At 41.3% G+C, this 27,806-nt stretch overlaps 1 protein-coding gene across 6 annotated transcripts in view; it reads left to right on the forward strand.

Annotated features, from left to right (window-relative positions):
* The first annotated feature begins 6,922 nt into the window (after positions 1-6,922).
* DIS3L2 (DIS3 like 3'-5' exoribonuclease 2) overlaps positions 6,923-27,806 on the forward strand; it is a 348,816-nt gene continuing 327,932 nt past the window's right edge. For 3 of the 6 annotated variants that reach the window (XM_027047786.2, XM_053215958.1, XM_027047801.2), the window contains exon 1: positions 6,923-7,190. The gene's annotated coding sequence lies outside the window, so the exon portion shown is untranslated. The other 3 variants (XM_027047776.2, XM_053215957.1, XM_053215956.1) reach the window with 3 other exon arrangements.

Consider the following 27,806-nt stretch of genomic DNA (forward strand, 5'->3'; position numbering starts at 1 on the left):
TGGAAGTCTGAGAAAATATGTGTAAAATCTTTGTGCATCTATTGTGAATATCTTTATCTTCAAAATTGCAATTAATTTTTGTGAAAGCTTAATGTGCACTTGAGGAAGCTCTCTATTTCCCAATTTTTCCTCTTTGGATCAGTTCCTCCAATCGCCTCCTTCTGTAGAAGAAATGGAGGCCCCCGAGGTGCAGAGACTTGCCCATGACCTCTCAGTGGGGCTGGGGCAGAGCCTGCGTTTGTGGCCAATGAATGGAGCATTGTGGAGAGTTTACACCAACATGCTCCAACAGCATCCTTCCCCTGCTGGTGCCCCATTCTGTTGAAAAGCTACAGAGCAGGGCTGCCTGAGGCCAAGCAGCTTGTCTTGTGTGCACACCCTCTCCCTGCAGCCTCCCTTCTTTACACTGCATCATACTGACCTGTTGTCCTTGGGCTTCTCTTTGGCCTCGCCTGAAAAAAGGGATTGTTTCCTAGGATGCTGCCTTCTCATGGAAACAGACCTCCAGTGGGTCCAGCCATGGGTGTTCTGGGCATGCCCAGGTATGCCAGAATCCTGGGATGAACATAACTTAATCAGTCAAGCTGGGACCCGCTACACTTGCTTTTGTGAAAGCATGATTTATCTGAGCCAGGCTCTTATTCTGTCTCCCCTTTCTTTAAATGTATTTTTAAAAAGATTCATAGGTGTGGATTTTGTCTTTTTAATCCAGTGTACGATGCTATTTTTTTAAATAGGAGAATTTAGTCCATTTACATGTAATCTTATAATTATTTTGATTGTGTCATTCTGTATTTTTCTCAGTTAATAAAATTCTTTGTTTTCTCTTTAGTTTAAGATTTCTATTGGAGGCCGTTTTTTATTCATTCAAGTGAGATGAGATTTTCTCAAAATTTTCTGAACAACCCAATTTCTTAGTGTTTTACTATGTTTTCACTTACCCAACAAAAAACAGATATGCTCATTTCTTTCTATTTGTTCTGATTCAAAACTATTTTTCTTAAGAAACTTGCTTTTCTTTCTTATAGATTCAGTTTTTTTGTTTGTTTGTTTTGTTTTTGGTCATTCACTCACCTCCAAGTCCTCCTTAGTCAAATTCTTTTGCTTTGGTTTTGCATTCTGAAAAGTTTTACCTCCAGTTAATTTTCTTTAATTAAAAAAAAACTTTGTTTTTAATTTTAAGTAGAGCATGAGCAGGGAAGAAGGGTCGAGGGAGAGAGAGAAAATCTTCAGCAGACTCTGCTCAGCATGGAGCCTGATGTGGGGCTCATCCCACCACCCTCGGATTGTGACCTGAGCTGAAATCAAGAGTCAGAGGCACAACTGACTGAGCTACCCAGGCGCCCCTCCAGTTAAAATTTTTATTTATTTATTTATTTATTTATTTAGAAATGTTTATTTATCTACTTTTGACAGAGAGAGAGAACAAGCAGGGGAGGGACAGAGAGAGAGAGAGAGAGAGAGAGAGAGAGAGAGAGAGAGAGAGAGGAAGAGAATCCCAAGCAGGCTCCATGCTGGCAGTGCAGAGGCCAATGCAGGGCTTGAACCCATGAACTAGGAGATCAGGCCCTGAGCTGAAACCAAGAGTTGGATGCTTAACTGATTGAGCCTCCCAGGTGCCCCCAATTAAATATTTTAAAATATGATTATCACATTTTATGAAAACTATACTTTATATCCTTGCTTTTCAGACTAGTTATATGTATCTGTGTAGATAGGCTATACACTGCATAAGATTATCATTTCTCTTTGCCTATATACATATCCTTCATTGAAATTTGCTCCCTTTTCCTTCAATAAGTGGGTCCCCCGGCACACACACATACACTGAGACCCTAAGGAAGGTATGGACTTGAACAGCCATAATTGTACTGAGTGGGTCTGTTTCCCTGGGTTAGCCGATTGGCTCCCATGGACCCCTAACCCATAGGCTGGCCTTAGCCAATCGCATGTTTTCTCTCTATATGTCTAAAATGAGGAGGCTCATTCAACATTGGGTGCTGGAAAGGGATGAATAGACTTACCTTTCATTGAAATTGTTCCTCCCCCACTCCAAACACACACAGACGCAGAGCAAACCCATCCCTCCCCTCCAGCACATGACTCCTCGGAGGAGAGTTGTTATCTGGAAAAAAAAAAAATGGGTTGTGTTGGGAAGAGAGAGTGCCAAAAGAGAAGTTTGGTAGGCTGCAGCATCGGCTACAGAAGGAAGAAAAAAAAGCTCTCTCCGTCGGGACCATCATACACCAGACACTTAGTTGTTCTACACTCCTAAGAGTGACTACGATTTAGGATAACCTCTTATCAAATGATAGTATTAATGAACATGTATTTAGTATGTGCCAGGCAATGTTTTAAACGGTTTACGTGTATGGACTCATTTAAATTTCCTATCAACCTTATGAGGTACTATTACTCACTTTCAATGAGTAGGGAAACCTCAACGGAGAGGTTGAGTAACTTGCCTAAGGTCACATAGTGAGTAACTGAAGGAGTTGGATTTGAATGCAGCAGTTTGGTTCCCCTTGTCTTAAGAGGCACGATGCACTGCTGTTGTAATGGAATTGCCAGCGTCATGTGAGGCTGGCATCTGGCAGGGGGTGAGGTACAGGAGAAAAGTAAAGTATTGTCCTATAAAGACCTCCAGCTGCAGTGAATTCTCCAACCAAACAAAGGTATAGACATTCTGGGTTTAATGAGTTTGGATGAGTTTTTTCTTTCAACGTGTAATAATTGTTGGATGCCATTTACAGCTGCTGAGATAGATCTTTGATTAAAAGACACGGTTCAAAATTGGAAAAAAAAGGAAGATCAAAGAAAGAAAAGATCAAAATGGGAGGACGAGAGAGTATAAAAATCAAGACAAATTTAAAGCTGAAGATGTGGGGAATAAAACCCCGGAATGATAACATTGTAAATGAGAAGTTTCCAAAATTCATGCTTTTAGTAGCATATGTTAAATAAAAAATAAAAGAAGAGCAAAGAACTAGAAAATAAAAAAATAAAAAAGCCTAAAAATGTTAAGAATAACATGTTGATCAATCCTGATAAAATAAAATGAATAACTAGAAGTATTTGAAAAGTTGAAGTTTTACACAGGAGCTAGAATGTAAGAGAGACATTAAGGTAAAGGCTGAGAGTCATAAGGCAAAAAAAATGGGAATGATCTAGAAGGATTTACATTTAAATAGTTAAGAGAAAAACAATACCATAAAGATAGAGGGAAAAGAAAAATGTACTATTTTTTTAAAGCTAACTTTAAAGTGAGGCAAGAACAAAAACAGACTCTAATCAGACAAGGATTGCAAGCGGGAAAGAGTAGTCTGGGCAGGGCTAATTGCTGGAATTGAGGCGGCCAAGATCAACTGATATGGTCAGGATGAGACATATTTTCTGTTCACCCATAACACTCTCCGCTGGCAGCTCTGTCACCTGCACAGATAAAGATGAGGCTTGTGGCACTTGATTCCATCCCAAAGCTGAGCCGGTTCCTTCCAAAGTCATACCCCCAGGCCAGCAAAGCCTCCTTCACTGTTGGTCCTTGGAATATGCTCAATTCTACCTTAGTTTTTCTTTAACATATTTAACAGTCCTTTTGTTATCTTTTAGTTCCTTCAAGCTGAGATTCACACGTGAAAGACAATCAAAACAGGTTGTTGTTGAATGGATTTATTCCATCTTACTTCCTTGAAGTTCTGGTGGTGTTTGGTTATTACATTGTTCTCTCTCTCTCCCCGTCACACACACACACACACACACACACACACACACACACACACACACACACTCTTTATCACCTAGCTTCATTTTTTTTTTAACGTTTATTTTTGAGACAGAGAGAGACAGAGCATGAACGGGGGAGGGTCAGAGAGAGAGGGAGACACAGAATCTGAAACAGGCTCCAGGCTCTGAGCTGTCAGCACAGAGCCTGACACGGGGCTTGAACTCACGGACCGCGAGATCATGACCTGAGCCGAAGTCGGCCCCTTAACCGACTGAGCCACCCAGGCGCCCCACCTAGCTTCATTTTTGATGTTCTAACACTTCTTACTGATTCTGAGTTGCTTGGTTATTTACTTTCAGGGTAATTAGTGGCAGTAGAATTGGGTGGGGGAATGAGACAGTTTACAGGACTTGTTTTTGGATTGGGCTATTAGGGTGAGGGTGTGGTGGTGAGGGACAGTGGAGTCACGGATGATTCCTAGGTGTCTGGATGTCTGCCTTTGTGACTGGGTGGATATTAGTACAGAAGACCAAGTTGGGGGTGGTGGTGGTTAGGAATCAGGGTCAGGCTGCACCTGGAAAACTCTGGGGCACTGTAGCTGTCTATACTCCCTAAACTCCCAGGAAGGCTTGTATTTCATAATAGACACAATTCCTCTCAATGCCAGCATGGGATTCTTCTGGAGGTAGCAGATGGCTCACTTCATATACCAACATGGCATGGTAACCCTGGTCCTTTGTTTGTATTCTGGATATTGCCCAAAGTATTTCGCATCATTAATTGGCTATCCATCATCCAGAGACCAAAGTCAGACAACGCTCATCACCTGGAACCTTTCTTGCCCACACCATTCTGGAGGTACAGGGTTCACCCACAACTTCCTGCAGTTCTCTAAAAATATGCCCATCATAGAAATGATAAGTTTCCATCTCGAGGCACCACTGAAATCTCCTGGAACCCCAGCCAAGTTGAGCCTGATGAATCACCTTGGCTCAACTGAACACAGTTCTTTAGAATTGATACTCTATTCAAGGCTGTCAGGAGGATGCGGGAATAGACTTTATCTTTTGTACTTCATGGATTTGGGGCTTTTTCTATATTACAAGTTGACTTCGTCCCTTCTGCTCACATAATAATTGATTTAGCTTCCCTTTACCAAACTATAACCATTTTCTGGTCCTGCCTTGCTCATGTTACACCTAGCGTCCCTTGGCTGATATTTTGGGTGTTCCTAAACTCTTCAGCCACACGTTTCAAATTTCATGGTTTACTCTCACAGATGGTTGGTCACATCCATTGTGGGTAGACTTGTCGTCTCTTAGAGAAGAATATTTCTCTTCTGGGTGAGCTTGTTGTAATACTTGATATAATGAGAATGTACTGGTTCTGGACTGGAGGTATGCTTGTGGGGCAAGCCTTTCACCCTTTCCTTTTGCCCACATGAGGAAGCCCAGAGCTCATTCTACTTAGATGATGTCCACCCAGCCCTGTAGCCTTCACACTAGCTGACACACTTTCTGCCAGCTGTCCCCAAATGGGATCTGCCTGTGGAACTTACATACAATAATTGTCCTTCCTTTGCTCTTCTACACCTGCTTCTACTTTTTAATGTTTATTTATTTGAGAGAGAGAGAGAGAGAGAGAGAGAGAGAGAGAGAGAGAGACAGCGCGCGCGCGCTAGCAAGGGAGGGGCAGAGAGAGAGGGAGAGGCAGAATCCGAAGCAGGCTCCAGGCCCTGAGCTGTCAGCACAGAGCGCAATGGCAGGGCTCGAACCCATGAACCCGCGAGATCATGACCTGAGCCGAAGTTGGATGCTTAACCGACCGAGTCACCCAGGGGCCCCTTCTATTCCTGCTTCTAATATTTTTGGTTTCCTTGGCTTCATCTCCCATTTCTGGCTCTGAAACCCCAGTTTTTATGTTATCAAAACTTTGTTCTTTCCCCTTTCTGGGTATTCCCATCCCTGGCTCCATTGGGGCTCCTCCCACCCATTGAATCCTTTGCCATCCTCTGCTTCCTGCCCCTGCTGGGCTTCTTCCATCATCTACAGTTTGAATAGACAAGGTTTGCCTACATCACAGTCTTGCTGAGGATTCAGACCTGTGTGCACATTAAAAATCAAAGGCTCGTGGGTTCATTTATTCTTTAAACAAACAGTGATTAAGGCTTTTCTTTGAGGCAAGCACTGGAGACCCAAGATTAAACAAATATTTCCCACCTTCAAGAACTTCAGGTATTAGAAGAATCCCGAAATTTACAAACACTTTAAAAAACATTAAGGCATTCAGGAACAATTTAATGTATTTCTTTTCCTTGTCTTAATGTGGAGCACATGGTGGTGGACTCCTTCACTACACAGATTCAAGCTACCGTCAACTTTGACGCCCTATTCCTGAATTTTGATTTTTTATGGTCACCACTAGGCACTTGATCTTCACAGCATTTGACACTGGTGACCACCTCCTTACTGGAATTCTTTCCTCTCCCACTGTCTTCTCAGCAGTCCTTCAACCAAACATTCTAATTTTGTTTTGGTTTTTTACTAGTTTATTTTTAAGTAATTTCTACACCCCTAGTGGGGCTCAAACTTACAACCCCTAGATCAAGAGTCACATGCTCTACCGACTGAACAAGCCAGGTACCCCTTTCAAGGAACATTCTGAACGCTCTTTGGAGGTTCCTGTTCCTTTGTTCACAACATGAAAACATCATGTTGATGTTTTCTGGGCTCCATTCTTTCCTCTCTACGCACTTCCCTGGGCAGGCCACATTGACCTTTCGGTCGGTGTCTCAAACGAACCTACTCTCGTACCTGAAACACTCCTCCTTACCCTTTTACTTGCTTGAAGTAACCTTTTCCCTACCCGTGTCCGGGTAGGCTTCCACAGCTTCCCATACTTAGCCCACCCAGGTAAGCAGTATCTGTCTGCCCGCGCTCCCACCAGTCTGCGCATTCTGGCGGCAGGGACCCCGCCTGGATTGCCCATCCCTGCATCTCCAGTGTCAGTCCTGCCCCGAGCCTTGAGCAGGTGTCCAACAACCAAGTATCTAGTAAACGAAAGAATGAGTAAAGCCCTGTGCCAGGAAAGGACGGGCGTGGCTACATCCGGGGGGCCTAGAAGCAGGGCGCGAACCCGGGCTGAGAGGGCTCCCGCGCAGGGGCGGGAGGGCTCCCGCAGCAGGGGGCCGCGGCGGCCGGGGTCGCCCAGCTAGAGCCACCGGCTACAGTTCATCGCCCCCGCGAGGCGAGGCCACAGAAGTCGCGTTGGCCCTTCGCCAACTCCTGCCACCTCCACCGCAGAGGAACGACGGCCGACCACCGTCTCCGCCGCGCTCCCGAGGCGCGCGGCGTTCTTGGCCCCGTCCGGCCACCGTTGCTTTCTATACAGCGGCGCCCCTGACCCGGAAGAGTATTCTCCTTAGCAACTGCGGGACCGCGGCGGCGCCAGCCTCCCGGGAGCGACGGTGAGGCCTCCCCGCCCCCGCTCCGCGCGCCCCACCTCGACCCTTTCCCTGGACCGGCCCCGGGTCTGACCTGCCACGTCTCCGCAGCGCTTAGCGGGGTACCTGCGGCGCCGGTCCTGGGCGAGCGCCCTCCGCCTCGGGCATCGCTCCCCGGCTCCGGCGTCGCCCCTGCCCACCACACGCCCCCCTCTCCCCCGCTCCGGGCCGACAGGGCCTGTCAGGCCCGGCTCCTCGCGCGGGGTCCCGCCGGCCCTCTCTCGTAGCCCCGTTAGGGGCGCGGATAAGAAAACCAGAATTAAGCAGAGCCTGTTGCTGTAGAGAGGACGCTTCCCGTGGCTCGGGTCACCTGTGGACGCGTTCTTATGGGTCCAGATACAGGTGTTTGGGACTGGCAGGGATGGAACCCTTGAGGAGCCGGGAATGGCAGCCGCTTAATTAGAATGCTTGCTGTTTGCCTGCTGCTTTGCGCTTTCCAAAGCGATGTCTTTTATCTGCTTTGTTGATCGTGGAGACTCTTGTAATTGAATATTTTCAACTGACCGTTTCCCGGGGATTAGGTTTCCTGTTTTTAGTGATGTGCGGTTAGTATTATGTAGCTTAGATTTTGTGTCTTCCAATTTTCTACGGAAGGAACTCTCCCTGGGACTGATTACCTTTGGGAAACATTTCAAGTGAATTTTGCTACGTTGAAAAAAGTAGGGGCAGGTGTTGTTAATATCTCTGATTTGCATTTGAAAAGACACAGTGATCCTGAAAACCTCCCTTTATTGAGTTTGTAGGCGTGGTACTAAGAAAACTCTAAACCTTATTTGAACATTGTTAGGTAACAATTTTATATTTAATGATGATAGAGTTAGGGGCGCCTAGGTGGCTCAGTCAGTTGAGTGACTTTAGCTCAGGTCACGATCTCAGGATGGTTGGCTTCCAGGCCGGCATCGGGCTCTGTGCTGACAGCTCAGAGTCTGGAGCCTGCTTCACATTCTGTGTCTCCCTCTCTCTCTGCCCCTGCCCCCTCTCTCTTTCTCAAAAATAAACAAACATTAATGATGAAAGAGTTAAAGCAGGCATGCGAACAATTTTCGGGAATGACATTTGGGAATAAAAGTGCAGGAATTTCGATAGCAAAATCCATTAATCAGCACGCCCAGTGTTCTAGGTACGTGAAAGGATACAAAATAAGAGACCGTACACATTAAGTTATTGGAAAAACTACAAAATAGCATTTGTTTAAATACAGAATCAGAGGAGAGAGCAGTATGGGCTGGAGTTTTCTGTAACATGTTTATGGATTATATCTCTAAAGTATAGGTACAATTTGTGTTTGTATTGGAGGGGACAGGGAATCCTAAACAGTTTCGTATGTTAAGTGTGCGCGTGACATTTTGTAGTCTTTATTTAAAGCTCTATGGTCACTTGATTCTATTTCACTCTTAGTAAAAATCAGTCTGGCGTTTTTTTCTGTTTGAGATCTAAATGAATATGGTTAATATCAGGAGGCTTTGCCACTGAAGAGATTCATTCCTTTGCTTTTGTGATGGTCTTTTATGTGAGACACCACAGTTTTCAGTAAAGTTAGTTACTAGTTCCTATATACTTAAGAGTTTTGTGAAATGTTGCTTTTAATATTTGACAGCTACTTCCAGAGTGCTTCCTACGTAGGAGGCATTGTATCAAGAAATACCAAAAACAGGTTACTCAACAAGGAGTAGTTTTGCTTTATCTGCAGTGTATGTGTGTGTGTGTTTGTATGTTTTACCCATCAGCCTTTGATGCTCAGCATTTGCGTAGGGACATAGAAGGACCGGAGAAATTGATACAGGCATCTGAATTGACTTTTTTTTTCCCCCGTAGGAGTTGAATAGGGATTTTTGGCTCAGTTGCTTTGGATGTCCTTCAAAGATTCATTAAGGAGACCTCTTACAGTGTTTTATTGCTTTCTTATAGTTTTAGTGGCCATTTATTCACTTTTTAAAAAGTATTTGAGTGCCTATTTGGTGTATTGTGCTTTTGTTGGAAATGGGGGAGAGTGAACACATCCGTGGCTCCTGTCTTCAGCAGATGACACCAAATAATCACACGGATGTGAAACTGCAGATTTTTTTCTTTTCTTTTTTTGATTTAGGGAAGTCACGGGAACGACATTTGAACTAAGATCTGAAGGATGCACAGGAAAGGAAGAGTGTTCCAGTCAGACCCAACAGCACAGGCAAAGGACAGGACAGCACAGGCGTTCATGGGGAGGACTGGGGATTTAGGGTACAGCTCTATGTAGAGAACAGGAAGAGTGTTGGAAGAATCCGGTGGGAGGGAGCTGGAGAGGTGGGCCACAGGGCCTTGTAAGCAGTTTGAGGAGTTTTTCTTATCTTTCGAGTAAAGAGAAGCCTCTATACTGTTTTACCTAGAGACTTCCGCTGGATTGCAGGTGGGGATGACACTGTTACATTGTGTTTATATAGCCTGCTTTGTATTTCTACCTTTGCTTCCTATTTGTATGGTCTTCTTCCTCATTTCCCCAATGTGCTCCCTCAGTGTTACTGTAGTTGGAGAAGCTTCCATGTCCTACCAGCGAGATGTGTCCACTTTTTTTTTTCTTAATTGAGAGAAAAGGAGTTTTAGGGATTAGTATTGGACACTAGAAGTTAGTTGATTTGAAATATTTTTGCATCAGTATGACTGCTAGGGCACTAACTTCTGAGACCTGTTTCTTTTTATGTGCAATAAAAACACATAATATAAAACTTATCCTCTTAACTATTTTTAAGTATACAGTTCAGTGATGTTAACTGTATTTACACTGTTGTGTAACAGATCACTGGGACTTTTTTATCTTGGAAAACTAAAATTGTACCCAGTGAACATCTTCCTGTTTCTTCCTCCAGCACCTGCCCCCCCCCCCCCCCCCCGCCCAGCTCCTAGTAGATTTGAGTTTTATTGCTCTAAATGCTTTTTGAAAGAATCATATTTGTACCACATTTTGTAGTGCTTATCTCAGAATGCCTTCAGGTCAGTTGATTTTGGGTATTGGACTGGAAACAATTTTGAGATGGTTCCATATTTTAAGTACAAAAAAACATAACAAAGCATTTTCTTAGACGGGGAAGATTTGCAAACTTTTATTTACAGTTTTCCCATTTTATCTCAGACTTTGTATTCCTGTAGTGTTGTATAAGTAGCCTTATAGAATCCAGTTTGTTTTTATTTTTTATTTATTTTTAAATTTTTTAATATTTATTATTGAAAGACAGATATAGAGCATGAGCATGGGAGGGGCAGAGAGAGGGGGAGACACAGAATCTGAAGCAGACCCCAGGCTCTGAGCTGTCAGCACAGTGCTGATGCGGGGCTCAAACTCACAAGCAAGATCATGACCCTAGCCGAAGTTGGACGCTTAACTGACTGAGCCACCCAGGTGCCCCTAGAAGCCAGCTTTTAGAATGACCATTGAACCTTTTGAAAGTTGGTTTTTTGTGTGTTTTTTTGGTTTTTTTTTTGTTTTTTTTTTGCTTTAAATGGGGAGTTGCTGTGGAAAGTAAAGTTCATTTTCATTCAAATATTACTGAGCACATGCACAAATCAGACTGTGGGCCTGGAATGGTTCTGTAGATCCCTCTGAGGTCCAACTGTCCATGCCATTACTGGTGACATCAGGGAGACAGCCAGATTCTTGTTGTCTTTATTAGATGGAAGGTAGTGGTGGAGCTGTGTCACAGACTCTGGGTCTAAAGTTCTCTCTGGTCCAGCAAGAGAGTGGACGCAGGATTAAAATGGGAGAGATGGCTAATGTCTGGGAGAAGACAAGAGCCCCAAATAAGGGTCCTTGCTCCATATTTGTTAAGATCAGAAGGCTTACAAATGTGATGGGCGTGCACAAAGAGATAATGAATCTGTGAACATTAACTCATGGGCATGAGGGAAAAGGGGTTTTGAAGATATATGGTGTTAGGGGTTTCGGTCTATATAAACCAAAATCCTGGTGCCGGGCAGATGGATGTTAAGGGTAGACCTGAGGTGCTGTGTCTGTTTATCTTAGCCAGCCTAGGGGATAAGACAGACAGAGGATGCAACCTCAGGGTCAAAAGCCACCTTTCTTTTGCTAATCAGCTCTGCTCTGGGTAGTTCACCCCTCAGTGGTCTATCACCCTATTTACCTGTTTACCTAATTTGGTTCTTCCTTCCTGTGAAAGCAGCTTTCTGCTATAGTACTAAATTGGGGGGCCTTTTCGCCCTGAATACCTAATCTCATATACCTTTGCCCCCCCCCCCCCTCCGATCTTGGGGCCTCTGCCCTGTCTATACTTATTTACCCAATCTCGTTTACCCACACTTGGGTGTGAGCATCCTATGGCTTTGTAATTCTTTTTGCCTTGTTGACCCATCAGTGCAGGCTCAGGGAATTATTCCTAAACTTATTCCCCACAGAGCTGCTCCTTTGTGTCACATCAAGGGAGATAGAAGGATTTGACGAGAACTTTTCAGATAGCATTTTTTGGAACCATAGCAAGAACTTGATGTCCCAGAGTTGCAATTATGAGATTAACTCTCATGTTGAGACTGGAAGTGGTTGGGTTTAGTCAACTATTAGTCCAAAGAAACTTAGTTTTCTATTTTTTTTCCTATGGTGGTAAAATTTACCATCTTAACCATTTTTAAGTGTTCTGTTCAGTGGTATTAAATACATTCATAATGTGGAAACATCACCACCATCCATCTCCATAACTATTTTTTGTCTCATAAAACTGAAACTCTATGCTCATTAAACAACAACTTATTCTTTCCTCTCCCCAGCCTCTGGCAACTACTGTTCTACCTCTGTCTCTATGATTTTGGGCACTCTGAGTACCTCAGAAGTGGAATCATACAGTATTTTTTTGTGACTGGCTTATTTCATTTGGCATAATATTTATTTGTTTGTTTGTTTGTTTAAATGTTTATTTATTTTTGAGAGAGAGACAGAGCATGAGTGGGGTAGGGGCAGAGAGAGGGAGACACAGAATCTGAAGCAGGCTTCAGGCTTCGAGCTGTTAACACACAACCCGATGCGGAGCTCGAAATCAAACCACAAGATCATGACCTGAGCCAAAGTCAGACATTTAACTGACCAAGCCACCCAGGCACCCCTAGCATAATATTCTTAAGGTTCATCCATATTGTAGCATATATCAGAATTTCCTCCTTTTAATTTTTTAAATTTAATTTAATTTAAAATATTTTTTAAATATTTATTTTTGAGAGAGAGAAAGATAGAGTACAAGCGGGGGAGGGGCAGAGAGAGAGGGAGACAATCCAAAGCAGGCTCCAGGCCCTGAGCTGTCAGCACAGAGCCCGACATGGGACTTGAACCCACGAACTGTGGGATTGTGACCCGAGCCAAAGTGGGACGCTTAACTGGCTGAGCCACCCAGGTGCCTCAGAGTTTCCTCCTATACCACATTTTGCCTATCCATCCATCTGGTGTGGACACTTGGGTTGCTTCCACGGTTTAGCTGTTGTGAATAATCCTGCTCTGAACATGAGTGTACCATCCAACTACTTTTGATTCTTTTCTTACATCCTAATACAGCTGCCTCTGGGATGCACCAGCGTTGGCAGACAAGAGACAGTGTTCATACTGGCAGGGAAGGACTTTAATGTGGCACAGAGTACAGGGAAAATGTCACTCATGAAATCACCTGGGACTGATAAGGACTGATAGAGGTACCTGCCTTAGAAAAATGCCTTCTAGTTAGAAAGTAAAGAAGAGGAAGGGGCTTATCATTTATGGAGCCACCTCTCCTCCTGTGTGTCAAATAATTCACATGCATTATGTCATTGATACCAAGTTTTGTCCAATGAGAAAGATGATTTGATTCTTGGACTGATAAGAAAATTGAGGTTCAGGGAGTATACTTAAGTCATAAGGCAGTATGTGTTAGGACCGAAGTATGGACCCGTGTCTGATTCCAAAGCCCACATTCCTTCCATGACACTGCATCATGCTACTTCTGTAAACCGTGTTCCGATATCGGCATCAATGGTGGGCATGAGAATATCAACATAAATAGTGCAGGGACTATAAAGAAGAGGGCGAGTAATGAAGTAGGCTGATACAGTAGGAAGTCTTAAAAACCTTTTAAATGAAGGAAAGTATTGTTATCTGGTAGACTGGAGAGCTTAGGTGACCAAACCTCGAGGAGGCAGAACGTCATGCGATGCTAATTGAGGAACTCTGCTCTTGAGGTTCCTGGGCAGATTTCTTTTAATGAAATTGGATTGTTTCTCCCATTAGACTTGGATGAGGAAGAGAGGTTGGTAGTGATTGCCTCCGTGCTGAGGGGTCCAGAGAGAAGCCCCAGACAATTCTCTTTAACTTCTCCTCATTTAGAGAGCATTTCTCCACGTGGAAAATAGTTGCTTCTTTTTCTTTGCCATGGTCAGCTTTAATCCATTTTAAAGAATTGAATATGAAACCACAGCAGCAGTTACGATACCAAGGAAGAGATAATAGCACATTGTTATTTTTGTTTAATCCTACTTAAAAGCAGCAGTTTGCATGGCTTATTATTCTTTTTAGTTCTTTTAGGTTTATTTTATTATCATTTATTTTTTCTTAAGTTTTTATTTAATTTGAGAGAGACAGAGAGAGCGAGCAGGGGAGGGGCAGAGAGAGAGAGAAAGAGAGAGAGGGAGGGAGAGAATCCCAAGCAAGCTCCACACTGCCAGCACAGAGCCCAATGTGGGACTCGAACCCACAAGAGATCATGACCTGAGCTGAAAGAGACCCACTGAGATCATGACCTGAGCTGAAACCAAGAGTCAGATACTTAACCAACTGAGCCACCCAGGCTCCCCCTTTAAGTTTTTTTAAATGAAAAAATATTTGAGTTGTTCAGAGCTCTTTTGCTCCAATAAGACATTTGTTTTCTTTATGATTTACTGAATTTTGCTAGTTTAAATCAGTGTTTCTTAATAGTTCGGAAATAAGGATGAGCCATGAATTTTATGACTAAAATGCACATTATTAACAGGGAATAATTTTACATGAATGAATTAGGGCCCGATTTTTATTTAAAGGATTATTGATTACTAGTTAAGACTATATTTTTTAAAAACTGATTTACTGAGGAATAGTTGTCATATTACAAGCTGTACATATTTAAGGTATACAGTTTGAGTTAAAAAAATTTTTTTAAAGCTTATTAAGTAATCTCTGTACCCATTGTGGGGCTCGAACTCACAACTCTGAGGTCAAGAGTTGCACACTTCACTGACTGAGCCAGCCAGGTGCTCCCAGTTTGTTAAGTTTTGACATATGTATGTACTCATCATCACAAACAAGGTAGTGAATAAATCTGTCACTCCCAAAGTTTTCCTTCTTGGTCCCCATCCCAGATAACCACTGATATTTCTGTCATTATATATTAATTTTCATTTCCTAGGATTTCCTAGAGTTGTATGTAAATGGAACCATACAGCATGTAGTTATGCTTTTTTCACTCAGCATAATTATTTTGAGATTCACTCATGTTTTTTAGTATATCAAGAATTGATTCCTCTTTCATGCCTAGTAATATTCCTTTGTATGGATGTATCACAGATTACTAATACATTCATTTATTGATGGACATATTGGTTCTTTCCAGTTTTTAATTGGTAACAAAGAAGGCTGCTATGAACATTTGTGTACAAGTCTTTGTGTGAACATATACTTTTGTTGTTCTTTTTGTATGCTTAACTTTGAAAGAAACTGTCAAAACTTCCAAGTACTATTTTGTATTCCTACCAGCAGTGTATAAGAGGTCCACTCCCTTGGGGCGCCTGGGTGGTTCAGTCGGTTAAGCATCTGGCTCTTGATTTTGGCTCAGGTCATGATCTCACTGTCTGTGGGGTTGAGCCCTGTGGTGGGCTTGGTGCTGGCCATGGATCCTGCTTATGATTCTCTGTCTGTCTCACTGTCTCCCTCTTCCCCCGACCCGTCTGCCACTCCCTGACTTTTGCGCACTCTCTCAAAATAAACAAACTTAAAAATAAAACAAATAAACTTAAAAAAAAAAGTTCACTCCCTCCACATTCTTGTTAACACTTCGTATGCCAGTCTTTTCAACTTCAGGCATTGTAATAGATGTGTAGTGGTATTTCATTGTGGTCTGGATTTGTATTTCTCTAATGACTGGTGATGCTGAATATCTTTTCATGAATTTATTTGCTATTCACATAGCTTCTTTGGTAAAGTGTCTGTTTTTATTTTTTTATTTTTGTTTTTTTTAAAGTTTATTTATTTTGGGTGGGGGGGGGGAGCAGAGAAAGAGAGAGAGAATCCCAAGCAGGCTCCACTCTCTCAGCACAGAGCCTGATGCGGGGCTTGAACTCACAAACCACGAGATCATATCCCTAGCCAAGATCAAGAATCAGATGCTTACCCCACTGAGTCACCCAGGAGCCCCATGTTTTGTTTTGTTTTTAATGTTTATTTTTGAGAGACAGAGTGGGCATGTGTATGAGTGAGCAAGGGAGGGGCAGAGAAAGAGCGAGACAGAGGATCTGAGGTAAGTTCTGTGCTGAGGGTGGAGAGCCTGACATGGGGCTTGAACCCATGAAACGTGCTTAACTGATTGAGTCACCTAGGCACCCCTGGTGAAGTGTCTGTTTAAATCTTTTGTCCATTGTTAATTGGGTTCTGTGTTTTTTTATTACTGAATTTTAGAAGTGTTTTTAAATATATTCTGGATGTAAGTACTTTTTCAAATTTGCAAATATTTTTCCTTATCTCTTTTTATTCTCTTAATGGTGTCTTTTGAAGAGCAAAAGTTCTTAATTTTGATGAAGTCCAAATTACAATTTTTTTCTTTTGTTGCTGTTTTTGTTACTTTACCTAAGAAATCTTTTCCTATTTAACATCACTGAAATATTCTCCTATGTTCTAGGAGTTTTTGTTAGGTTATAGACTTAGACTATGATCCACTTGGAGTTTTTAAAACATTTTTTTGTGTTTTATTTTTGAGAGAGAGAGAGAGAGAGAGAGAGAGAGAGAGATTGTACGTATTGCATGTGCAAGTGGGGGAGGGGCAGAGAGAGAGGAAGACAGAGAATCCTAAGCAGGCTCCAGGCCCTGAGCCATCAGAGCAGAGCCTGATGGGGGCTCGAACTCATGAACCGTGAGACCATGACCTGAGCCGAAGTCAGACACTTAACCGTCTGAGCCACCCAGGTGTCCCTTGAGTTATATTTATGTATAGTACAAAGTATGGATTAAAGTTCTTTTTTTTATAATCTTTTTTTTGAAATTTAAATTCAAGTTAGTTAAAGTACAGTGTAGTATTGGTTGCAGGGGTAGAACTCAGTGATTCATCACTTCTGTATAATACCCAGTGCTCATCCCAACAAGTACCGTCTTTAATGCCCATCGCCCATTTGGCCCATCCCCCCATCCGCCTTCTCTCCAGCAATTCTCAGTTTGCTCTCTGTATTTAAGAATCTCTTATGGGGGTGCCGGGGTGGCTCAGTTGGTTAAGCATCCGACTTTGGGTCAGGTCATGATCTTGTGGTTTGTGAGTTTAGCCCCACATCGGGCTCTTGTGCGGACAGCTTGGAGCCTGGAGCTTGTTTTGGATTCTGTGTCTCCTGCTCTCTCTGCCCCTTCCCTGCTCATGCTCTGTCTCTCAAAAATAAACAAACTTTAAAAATAAATTTAAAAAAAAGAGTCTCTTACGGTTTGCCTCCTTCTGTTTTTATCTTTTTTTCCTTCCCTTCCCCTATGTTCATCTGTTGTGTTTCTTAAATTCTATATAAGTGAAATTATACGATATTTATCTTTCTCTGACTTTTTTCAGTTAGCATAATACACTCTAGTTCCATCCACATTGTTGCAAATGGCAAGATTTCATTCTTTTTGATCCCCAAGTAATGTTCCATTTTATACACGCATGCGCACACACACACATACACACACACACACACACACACACACACCACATCTTTGTCCATTCATCTGTAGATGGACATTTGGTCGCTTTCCATAATTTGGCTATTGTTGATAGTGCTGCTATAATCATTGGGGTCAATGTGCCCCCTTTGAATCAGCATTTTTATATCCTTTGGATAAATACCTAGTATTGCAATTGCTGGGTCATGTAGTAGTTCTATTTTTAATTTTTTGAGGAACCTCTGTACTGTTTTCCAGAGTGGCTGCACCAGTTTGCATTCTCACCAGCAGTACAGAAGTGTTCCCCTTTTTCCACATCTTTGCCAATATCTGTTGTTTCTTGAGTTGTTTGTTTTAGCCATTAATGTTCATTTTTTTACATATAGAATCCAGTTGTTCTAGAATCATTTGTTGAAAAGACTATTCACTAAATTGCCTTCTGCATAGGTTGGAAATCTACTTATATACGTGTTGTTCTATTTCTGGACTCCCTTTTCTGTTCCGTTGATCTATTTGTCTTGATGCCAATACTACATTGTTTAAATTACTATAGTTTTATAATAGGACTTGAAGTAAGCGTTGCTGCTCTTTTTCCAGATTTTGGCTCTTAAAGGTTTTTTTCATTTCTATATTAATTTTAGAATCAGCTTTGTCAACTTTTCCAGAGTCTGCCTGAGAATTTGAGATTGTATTGTATTTATAGATTTGTTTGAGGAGAACTACCTCTTAATGATGTTGTGTCTTCCGACCCATGGACCTGCTGTAGTCTCCATTTATTTAGGTTTTATTTAATTTCTCTGAGAAAATTGTAGTTTTCACTGGGCAAATCATGTACATCTTTTGTCATGTTATCCCTACATATTTCATATGTATTTTCTTAAAACAACTGTTTTTTAAACATTTATTTATTTTTGAGAGAGAGAATGTAAACAGGAGAGGGGTAGAGAGAGACAGAGACACAGAGTCTGAAGCAGGCTCCAGGCTCTGAGATGTCAGCACAGAGCCTGATGTGGGGCTCAGACTCACGGAGCTGAAGTTGGACGCTCAACTGACTGAGCCACCCAGGCGCCCCTCATATATATTTTCTAATTATTTTCTTAAATTGAAGTATACTTGACAAAATGTTACATTAGTTTCAGGTGTACGACATAGCATATTTCATATTTTTGGATGCTGTTGAAATGATGGTTTTTCGAATTTGTATTTTTGACTGTTGCTCCTTATACAAATATGCTTGATTTTTGTACATTGATCTTCTCTGTCAACTAGGCTATGCCCACTTATTCCTCAGGCTTTTTTTGTAGATTCCATGGGATTTTTTACATAAAGATTATGTCATCTGTGAATACAATTTTACTTCTTCTTTTCTGATCTTTTGTTGATTTTATTTTTCTTACTGCATTGGCTGTAATTCCCAGTACAGGGTTAAATAGAAGTGGTGAGAGCAGACATATTTGTCTTGTTCAGATCTTAGGAAGAAAGTGCTTAGTCTTACACCATTAAGTATGATAATAGCTGTAGACTTTTTTTTTAATGTTTGTTTATTTATTTATTTATTAAAAAAATTTTTTAAATGTTTATTTATTTTTGATAGAGTGCAAGTGGGGAAGGGGCAGAGAGAGAGAGAGAGGGGAACAGAAGATCCAAAACGGGTTCTGTGCTGACATCAGTGAGGCCGATGTGGAGCCATGAGATCATGACCTGAGCCAAAGTCAGACGCTCAACCAACTGAGCCACCCAGGTGCCTGCTGTAGACTTTTTATACATGCTCTTTGTCAGTGAGGAAGTTTCCTTCCATTCCTAGAAGTTTTGTTGAGAGGTTTTTTTGTTTTTTTGTTTTTTCTTTTTCAGAAATGAGGTTGGATTTTGGCAAATGCTTTTTCTGAGTCTACTGAGATGATCATATGGTTTTTCATTTTTAGTTTAATATGGTGAATGATATTGATTTTCAAATATCAGAACTAACATTGCATTCTTGAAATAAACTCTACTTAGTCCTGATGTATTATTGTTTTTTTTTATATTGTTGGAATTGATTTCCTGAAATTTTGTTAAAAAAACTTTGCATCTATGGTTATGAAAGATATTGGTTTAGATGTTTTTTCCTGTAATATCTTTGAATTTGTTTTGGTATCAGAGTAATGCTGGCACCTTGGGATGAATTGGGAAGCATTCTTTTTCCTTTAATTTTCTGAAATAGTTTGCATCTATTCTTTTCTTTCTGCCTTAAGGACGTCCTATGATGTTTCTGGTAATGCAGACTTGGTGGTGATGATTCTTTTAGCTTTCACACGTTTGAAGAAGTTTGTGTTTTGCCTTTGGTTCTCAAAGATATAATTGCTACATAAAGAATTCTAGATTGACAGCTTTTTCCTATTGGTGTTGTAAGGATTTTGACTCAGTATCTTCTACCTTGCTTCTGACAAGAGATCTGATATCCTTATCTCTGTTTCTCTGTACTTTATTTAAAAAAAATTTTTTTTTATTAAAAAAAATTTTTTTTAACGTTTTATTTATTTTTGAGACAGGGAGAGAAAGAGCATGAACAGGGGAGGGTCAGAGAGAGGGAGACACAGAATCTGAAACAGGCTCTAGGCTCCGAGCTGTCAGCACAGAGCCCGACGTGGGGCTCGAACTCACGTAGACCGCGAGATCATGACCTGAGCCGAAGTCGGCCGCTTAACCGACTGAGCCACCCAGGCACCCCTTTAAAAAAATTTTTAATGTTTATTTTTGAGAGACAGAGAGCGCAAGCAGGGGAGGGGCACAGAGAGAGACACACAGAATCTGAAGCAGGCTCCAGGCTCTGAGCTGTCAGCACAGAGCTGGACACAGGACTCCCCTCTTGAACCCACAAGATCATGACCTGAGCTGAACTCAACTGACTGAGCCACCCTGGCACCCCTCTGTTTCTCTGTACTTAATGTGTCTTTTTCTCAGCTGCCTTTACAATTTTTCCTTTAAACTGCTTTTAAGCAATTTAACTATGATGCATCTCTTACCATAGTTTTCTTTCTTTTGTGTGTGTGTGTGATTGTGTCATTGAACTTCTTGGATTTATGGTTTTATAGTTTTATCAAATTTGGAAAACTTTTGGCTCTTATTTCTTCAGATATTTTTTCTTTCTCCACCTTCCCTCCCCGTTTTGCAGATTTCACTTACACATATATTTGATTGCTTAAAGTTGTCCCCTAACTCACTGATGCTCTCTTAATTTACTCTTTTTTCTTTGTTTTTCATTTTAGATAGTTCCTATTGCTATATCTTCAGGTTTATTAATTTTTTCTTTAGCAGTGTCTAATCTGCTATTAATCCCATCCAGTGTATTTTTCATTTCAGGCATCATAGTTTTTAACTCTAGATGTTTGATTTGGATCTTTTTTATATCTTCAGTGTCTCTTAACCCATTCAGTCTTTCTTCTTTTTGAACATATAGAATACAGTTCTAATAACTACTACTTTCCTGTCCTTTTTTGTTATTTCCATACATTTCTACATTGTCTTTCTGTCTCTCTTTCTCTCTTTCACATATCCTATTTATTAAAGAAGTAAGGCAAGACATTTAATAATTTTTTAATTTTGTATGTTTGGAAACAGGCTTAAGAAAGTTAGATGGTTGGGGGTCACCTGGGCGGCTCAGTTGTTAAGTGTCTGACTGACTCTTCATTTCAGCTCAGGTCATGGTCTCACGGTTCGTGAGTTTTAGCTGCTCATCTGGCTTCACCTGGCTCCGTGCTGCCTGGAGCCTACTTGGGATCCTCTCTCTCCCTCTCTCTCTGTCCTGTCCCCATATGCATGTGTGTATACTTTCTCTCTCTCTCTCTCTCTCTCAAATAAGTAAACCTAAAAAAAATGTTAAAAAAAAGAAAAGTAGTTTGGTTTGATCAGGGTTAGATAGTTAACGTTCAGATTTAAATCTAGGTTTTTCACAACTTCTGCTCTTTCTGTTACTCCTGCCTCAATAGGAGGGATAAGATAAATACAGAACTAAAAAGAGTAGGGAAGGAATCATAATAGAGAAGAATTATGCAAGATCTTAAGAGAGTATGTAGGTCAGAAAGACTTCTAAGGATGCAGGAAGCATTTGGGATGAAACTTTCAGGACAGGTAAGATTTTGGAGGTTGTTCTAATGAGGGTGAAGCATTTGAGGAGGAGCGAAGAGTGTATTTCAGTGTGTGGGGTTGGGAGATTGGGGCATGCGCTTAGCTGAATTGGGTAGGAATATGGAAAGCAGATGACTAGGGAGGTTGGCCTGAATTTGTGGAGTATTTTTGATATCTGGCTTTAACACCACTTTTTCTTTTCTTTTCTTTTTTTTTTTTTTTAACACCACTTTCTAATATCCCTGTCTCTTCAACTGCTGCATGCTTCTGACAAAGGGATGGTGTCTTTAAAAATTTTTTTCATTACATAGTATAGTCTTGCACATAATTCACAGGTATTGATTGATTAATAACATTTTATTATAGTACCATTAATTATACTTTATTACTACTTGTGATTGCATTGCTTATTGTATAAGAAGTCTCAAATCCTGTGTTCATAAAATTCCTTCCAAACAAGTCAGCATACTTTATGCTAATTCATCTATGGATTGTCTCAGCAGTCATCTTACCATACGTAAAGAATATCCCACTTCCTCAGGCAGCCAGAATCCTGCTTCAACTTAAGGGTCATTGTGTAATCTTGTACTGTTCTAATGCAAGGAATGCTCAGATGATAGTGTTGTGGGCAGAGCCCAAGCCTGATTCTCTTGGACTTTTTCACTTCTGGCTGGGAGGGAAGAGTACACGCGGTACTGCCCTTGAACTCACAACTGCCCACTACATGCAGCGTTGACTCTGACACTGCAAGTGCTCAGCTGGGCTCACTCTCATCTTTGTTCAGTATCTCAATCGAGAGCTGAAGTTTCAACCAGGGTTTCATTGAATTTCAATCAATTCAAAACTAATTAATGGAAAAATAATCTTACCGTTCAAATTACATCATTCTTCCTGCATTGCTTTTAATTTTCTTTGCAAACCTTTTTACTCTTGAGTAAAGCGCCCTCTGTGCTGGAGTTCCTGAAGTGATTGCTAGTGATTCTCAGTGAGTTTGATCAAAGAGTGCATTATTGCTGTATTACATGCTGTAATAAATAGTTGTAGTACATTCTTTACTGTAAACCCTCCCTACCCCCATAAATCTCCTTGTTAATGCAACTTCAGAAGAAGAGGAAAATCAAGGATTTTGCTAACTCCTAACAGGTGTCTACTTAGGACAACAGAACCCAGCAGATTTTCAGTGGCAAACATTGAATCTAGTCTTCTTTGTTTTACTTTTTAAATTTGAGTGTAGTTGACACAATTTGACATTAGTTTCAAGTGTACAACATAGTGATTCAATTTCTTTATATGTTATGCTACGCTCACCACCAAGTGTAGCTACCATCTGTCAAAAGATCACTGGCTGTATGCTGTGCCTGTTTATTCCCACATTGTTCATTTTTTTAAAAATTATAGTCTTTTATTAAATACTGAGAAGTTATAAAATAGCATATGCAAAACATGTGTAAGGTGTACAGAGTAATAGGACGGTGAATACCCATGTAACCAACCACCCAGTGTAGGAAAAAATTGCCGTTGCCATTAAAGATCTACATTCTTGTTTGTAATGCCACCTCTCCTTTTCTTTTTCAGAAGTAACCTATGTTTTATATTTTCTTTATACTTGGGTCACATCATTTGTATCCTTAAACTGTTACTTAATTTTGCATGTTTTTGAAGTTTGTAGAATGGAATCATAATGCAGATATTTTTTAGTGATTTGCTTCTCCCTAGAACATGGGTGTCTGCTTTGGTCACATTTTGCAAATAATTAATCCTGGGCTGCTTGTACTTAGCATAATTTTCTTTCTTTCTTTCTTTCTTTCTTTCTTTCTTTCTTTCTTTCTTTCTTTCTTTCTTTCGAGAATGGATGTAAGTGAGTGAGGGGCGGAGAGAGAATCCTAGGAGGGGCTGAGGGAGAGAGAGAGAGAGAGAAGTGGGATTCACCCTAAGCAGGTCTCGAGCTCACCCAAAGGGGGCACAAGTTCACCTGAAGCACGGCTTGAACTCACCCAGTGTGGGACTTGAACTCACGAACTGTGAGATCATGATCTGAGCCAAAGTCAGATGCTTACCGACTGAGCCACCCAGGCACCCCGTAATTTTATTTCTTAATAATTTTCCTCACTAGTCTCATAAAGAATAAGATTCATATGTTTCTGCCTTTTAGAAAAAAAAAAAGATAATGCTTTCTGACTGGATAAAAATAACCCGGTTTCCTTTGGGGTATTCCATCTCCAGGCACTCCAGAACCCATTTCTCAGGGCCGTACCTCAGTGACTGGGTAGAAGTCCTTGAAGATGGCTCATTTTTGCTGTCTTTCCCCCTTATACTTTACCTTGGGCAGCCTGGACACTCCCCGTTTTCAGATAGGTATCTATTTGGGGTTTTTTATCCTGACTGCACATAAGAATCACCTGGGGAGATTTAATGCCCATGCCTAGGCCAAAGACCAATTAAATCTGAATATTTCTTTTTGTGATTGCTCCTATCTTTGGCCTGTTCTTTTTTTTTTTAACTTTTTATTTTTTAATTTTTTTTTAACGTTTATTTTTTGAGAGAGAGAGAGACAGAGCATGAGCAGGGAGGGGCATAGAGAGGGGGAGACACAGAATCCGGAGCAGGCTCCAGGCTCTGAGCTGTCAGCACAGAGCCCAACGCAGGGCTCGAACTCACAGACCACGAGATCATGACCTGAGGCGAAGTCGGACGCCCAACTGACTGAGCTGCCCAGGTGCCCCTAACTTTGTGTTAATTGGTTTACTTCTTTCATATCTACTTGTAGGTCTTGACATTTTCTGTATATTAATCTTTGAATTCTTATATATTGCAGATATTTTTTCTCAGTCTGTTTGGTCATTATGGTTTCTTTTGGTATACAGAAGTTTTTAATTTTTAAAATTTGAGTCTTTTCCTCTGGTTTCTGTGTTTTTTGTCTTAATTAAGAAGACTTTCTTTTCTTTTTTTTAAATGTTTATTTATTTTGAAAGAGCCTGTGAGTTGGGGAGGAGCAGAGAGAGAGAGGGAGAGAGAGAATCCCAAGCAGGCTCTGCTCTATTAGGGCAGGCTTGATGCTGGGCTTGATCTCATGAACCATGAGATCATGACCTGTGCGGAAATCAAGAGCCGGATGCTTAACCGACTGAGTCACCCAGGTGCCCCAGAACAGATCTTTTCTCGTTACTCTTTCTTTGCAAACATTTCCCATCATTCTGTGCATTTTCTTCTTATATTTGATACTTAAAAGTTTTTTTTGCTGCTGTGAAATTCATGTCATAAAATCAGTCACCTTAAAGGGAACAACTCAGTGGCATTTAGTACATCCACAGTGTTGTCCTACCACCACCTCTATCTAATTCCAGAAGAAAGCCCTGTACCTGCTAAGTGTTGCTGCCTGTTCTTCCCTCTCCCTATCCTCTGGCAACCATCAATCTCTGTATGTCCCTGTGCATTTACCTATTCTGGATATTTCATATACATGGAATCATATATGGTCTTGTGTCTGGCTGCTTTCACTTAGCATAATGTTTTTCAGCTTCATCCATGTGGTAGCATGGGCTAATTTTTCAAAAAAACCTCATTATTTATGGCCAAAAAAGTATTCCATTTGATGTATATGCCACAATTTATTTATTTATCCATTGATGGACTTTTGGGTTGTTTCCACCTTTTGGCTATTGTGAATAGTGCTGCTATGAACCTATGTGTATAAGTATTTGTTTGGATAATTATTTTCAACTCTTTTGGGTATATACCTAGAATTGGAGCTGCTGGGTCATATGCTCATTCTATGTTTAACTTTTCGAGGACCTTCCAAACTGTTTTCCACAGTGGCTGAACCATTTTACGTATCTACCAGTAATTTATGAAAGTTCCAATTTCTCCACATCCTTGCCAATATTTGTTATTTTCTGGTTTGTGTTTTGCTTTGTTACAGCCTTTCTAGTGAGTGAAGGGAACCTCACTGTGGTTTGATTTACATTTTTTTGATGGCTAATGGTGTTGAGCATATTTTCATGAACTTGTTGGTCATGAATATATCTTCTTTGGAATGATGGCTATTCACATCCTTTGCCTTTTTTCTTCCATTTGATTGTTAAGATGAGATTGTCAAAAAAAATCATGATTTGAATTTGTGATTACGTTGTAATTTTTTGACTAATTTACAGCTGACATCTTTATAATCTTGTGTCTTTCTGGTCAAGAGCAGGGTGTGCTTATTTGTTTAGGTCTTTCATGTGTTTTCAAAAAATTTTTAATGTTTATTTACTTTTGAGAGAGAGAGAGAGAGCGCGCGCGCCAAGGGCGAGCAGGGGAGGGGCAGAGAGAGAGCGAGACAGAATCCAAAGCAGGCTCCAGGCTCCAAGCTGTCAGCACAGAGTTCCATGCTGAGCTGAAGTCGGATGCTTAACCAGCTGAGCCACTCAGGTGCCTCTGTCTTTTGGGTTTTTGAAAATGCTTTTAAAATTTACTTTAGATCTTAAATCTGTCTTATTAGTTTTATCCACAGGCATTTTGTGATTTTGGTTACTTCTTAGAATTGATGTTTTTCTCTCTCATGTTTTAATTTTTTAATTTATTTAAGATAAGAGATTTCACTTCTTTATTTTGTTTATTATTTTTGAGAGAGTGAGACCATGTGCACAAGAGCAGAGGAGGGACAAGAGGGAAAGAGAGAGAATCTTAAGCCAGCTCCATGCCCAGCACAGAGCCCAATGTGGGGCTCGATCTCACAACCCTGAGATCAAGACCTGAGCCAAAAACATGAGCTGGATGCTTAACTGATTGATCCACTCAGGCACCACTCAAGCATCTTTTTTTTTTAAGTTTATTTATTTATTTTGAGAGAACGTTAAGTGTGCGCGCGCACGTGCATTTGTGTGTGTGTGTGTGTGTGTGTGTGTGTGTGTGGGAGAGAGAGAGAGAGCGAGAGAGGGACAGAGAGGGAGAGAGGATCCCAAGCAGGCTTTGTGCTGTCAGGGTGGAGCCCAACTCGAGGCTTGATCTTGTGAACTGTGAGATCATGACCTGATCTGAAATCAAGAGTCAGAGGCTTAACTGACTGAGCCACTCAGGTGCTCTGCCAAAGCATCTTTTAATGATAATCATTGGCAAACTCATTTGAAACCTGCATTGAAAAGCAAACTTTTTTTTTCTTTTAATGTCTTCAGACTTTGACCCATCTTTGTTAGACACACTATGCTCTAGGTTTTTTCTTCTATATTTAGACTCACATCCCTTTCTTGGAATTTTTGTTTGAGATCTTTGGAGAGGTTGTCTCAGTGAGCCTCCTGAGCCCTGGTTATAGTCAGTCACCAGTCACTAGTGTTTTTCACAGGTTTTATGTCTTTGGTGAAATCTAGTCTATACCATTCTTTCATCTGGTGATAATTTCCTGCTTTTTATATTTTCATTCTTAATTCATCAAATGTCTGTTGAGTTCTGCCACTTGCCACTCCTGTTGTAGGCACTGTGGTTGCAGTGATGACAAAGCCCCTGTCCTCCTGGAGCTTTGAGTGGACATTGGGGATAATCACATGTGCACAGAGATGAACAGGCCATTTCAGGAGTGATAAGTGTAATGAAGGAAGTAGAAAAATGTGCTAGGCTAGAAGAAGACTGGGGAACCTTATTTAGATCAGGGTTTCTCAGCCTCAGCAGTATTGACAGTTTGGACTGGGTAACTCTTTGTTGGGAAAGAGGGCTGTCCTGAACATTGTGAGGTGTTGAGCAGTACCTGGGGCCTCTACCCTTAAAAAATTTTTTTTTTACTGTTTTTATTTATTTTTGAAGGAGAGAGAGAGACAGAGCATGAGCGGGGGAGGAGCAGAGAGAGTGGGAGACACAGAATTCGAAGCAGGCTTCAGGCTGTAAGCTCTCGTCACAGAGCCCGATGCGGGGCTCGAACCCACAAACTGTGAGATCATGACCTGAGCTGAAGCCAGACGCTCAACTGACTGAGCCACCCAGGCACCCCTGGCCTCTACCCTTTAGATGCCCTAGGACCCTCCTCAGTTGTGACAGTCAGAAATGTCTTTAGGTAGTCTCAAATGTCCCTGGAGGGGAGGGGCAGAAACGCCCCCAGTTGAGAAGCACTAGTTTTTAGTTTGGGTGGTCAGGGAAGGCTTTGTTTTGGGAGAAGATTTCTTTCTAATTCAGATATGAATTTCATAGAATGATGAGGTTCTGTTCTATTCACTTGTTCAGGCAGTTGGATCTTTTACCTGTTAGGCTGAAATTACACAATGAATTAGATGTTTAGACATTAAAACAATCCCTCTTGTTTCACAGATGATATCCCGAGATTACCTGAGGTTATTTCTCTAACGTTACATTTAGTATCCTTACCCACACCAGCGTCATTGCCAGTATGGTTGTGACTATTTGGAAGTGCATGCGAGTTAAGAAAGAGGGGTGTGTTCAGTCCAATTCTAGAAGCTTAGTGCATTGCTTCTTAGTCTTTAGTGAGCACCAGAAGGGCCAGGAGAGCTTGTTAAAATACAAATTTCAGGACCCCACTCCTAGAGATTCTGATTCGGTTGGTCTGTGGTGAGGCCTGGTAGTTTGCATTTTTACCAAGCTCCCACGTGCTGCTGTGCTGCTGCTGGTCTGTGCTTTGCGTGGCAATGACG

This window comes from Acinonyx jubatus, chromosome C1 (assembly GCF_027475565.1).
Source record: "Acinonyx jubatus isolate Ajub_Pintada_27869175 chromosome C1, VMU_Ajub_asm_v1.0, whole genome shotgun sequence".
Lineage (NCBI taxonomy): Eukaryota > Metazoa > Chordata > Mammalia > Carnivora > Felidae > Acinonyx > Acinonyx jubatus.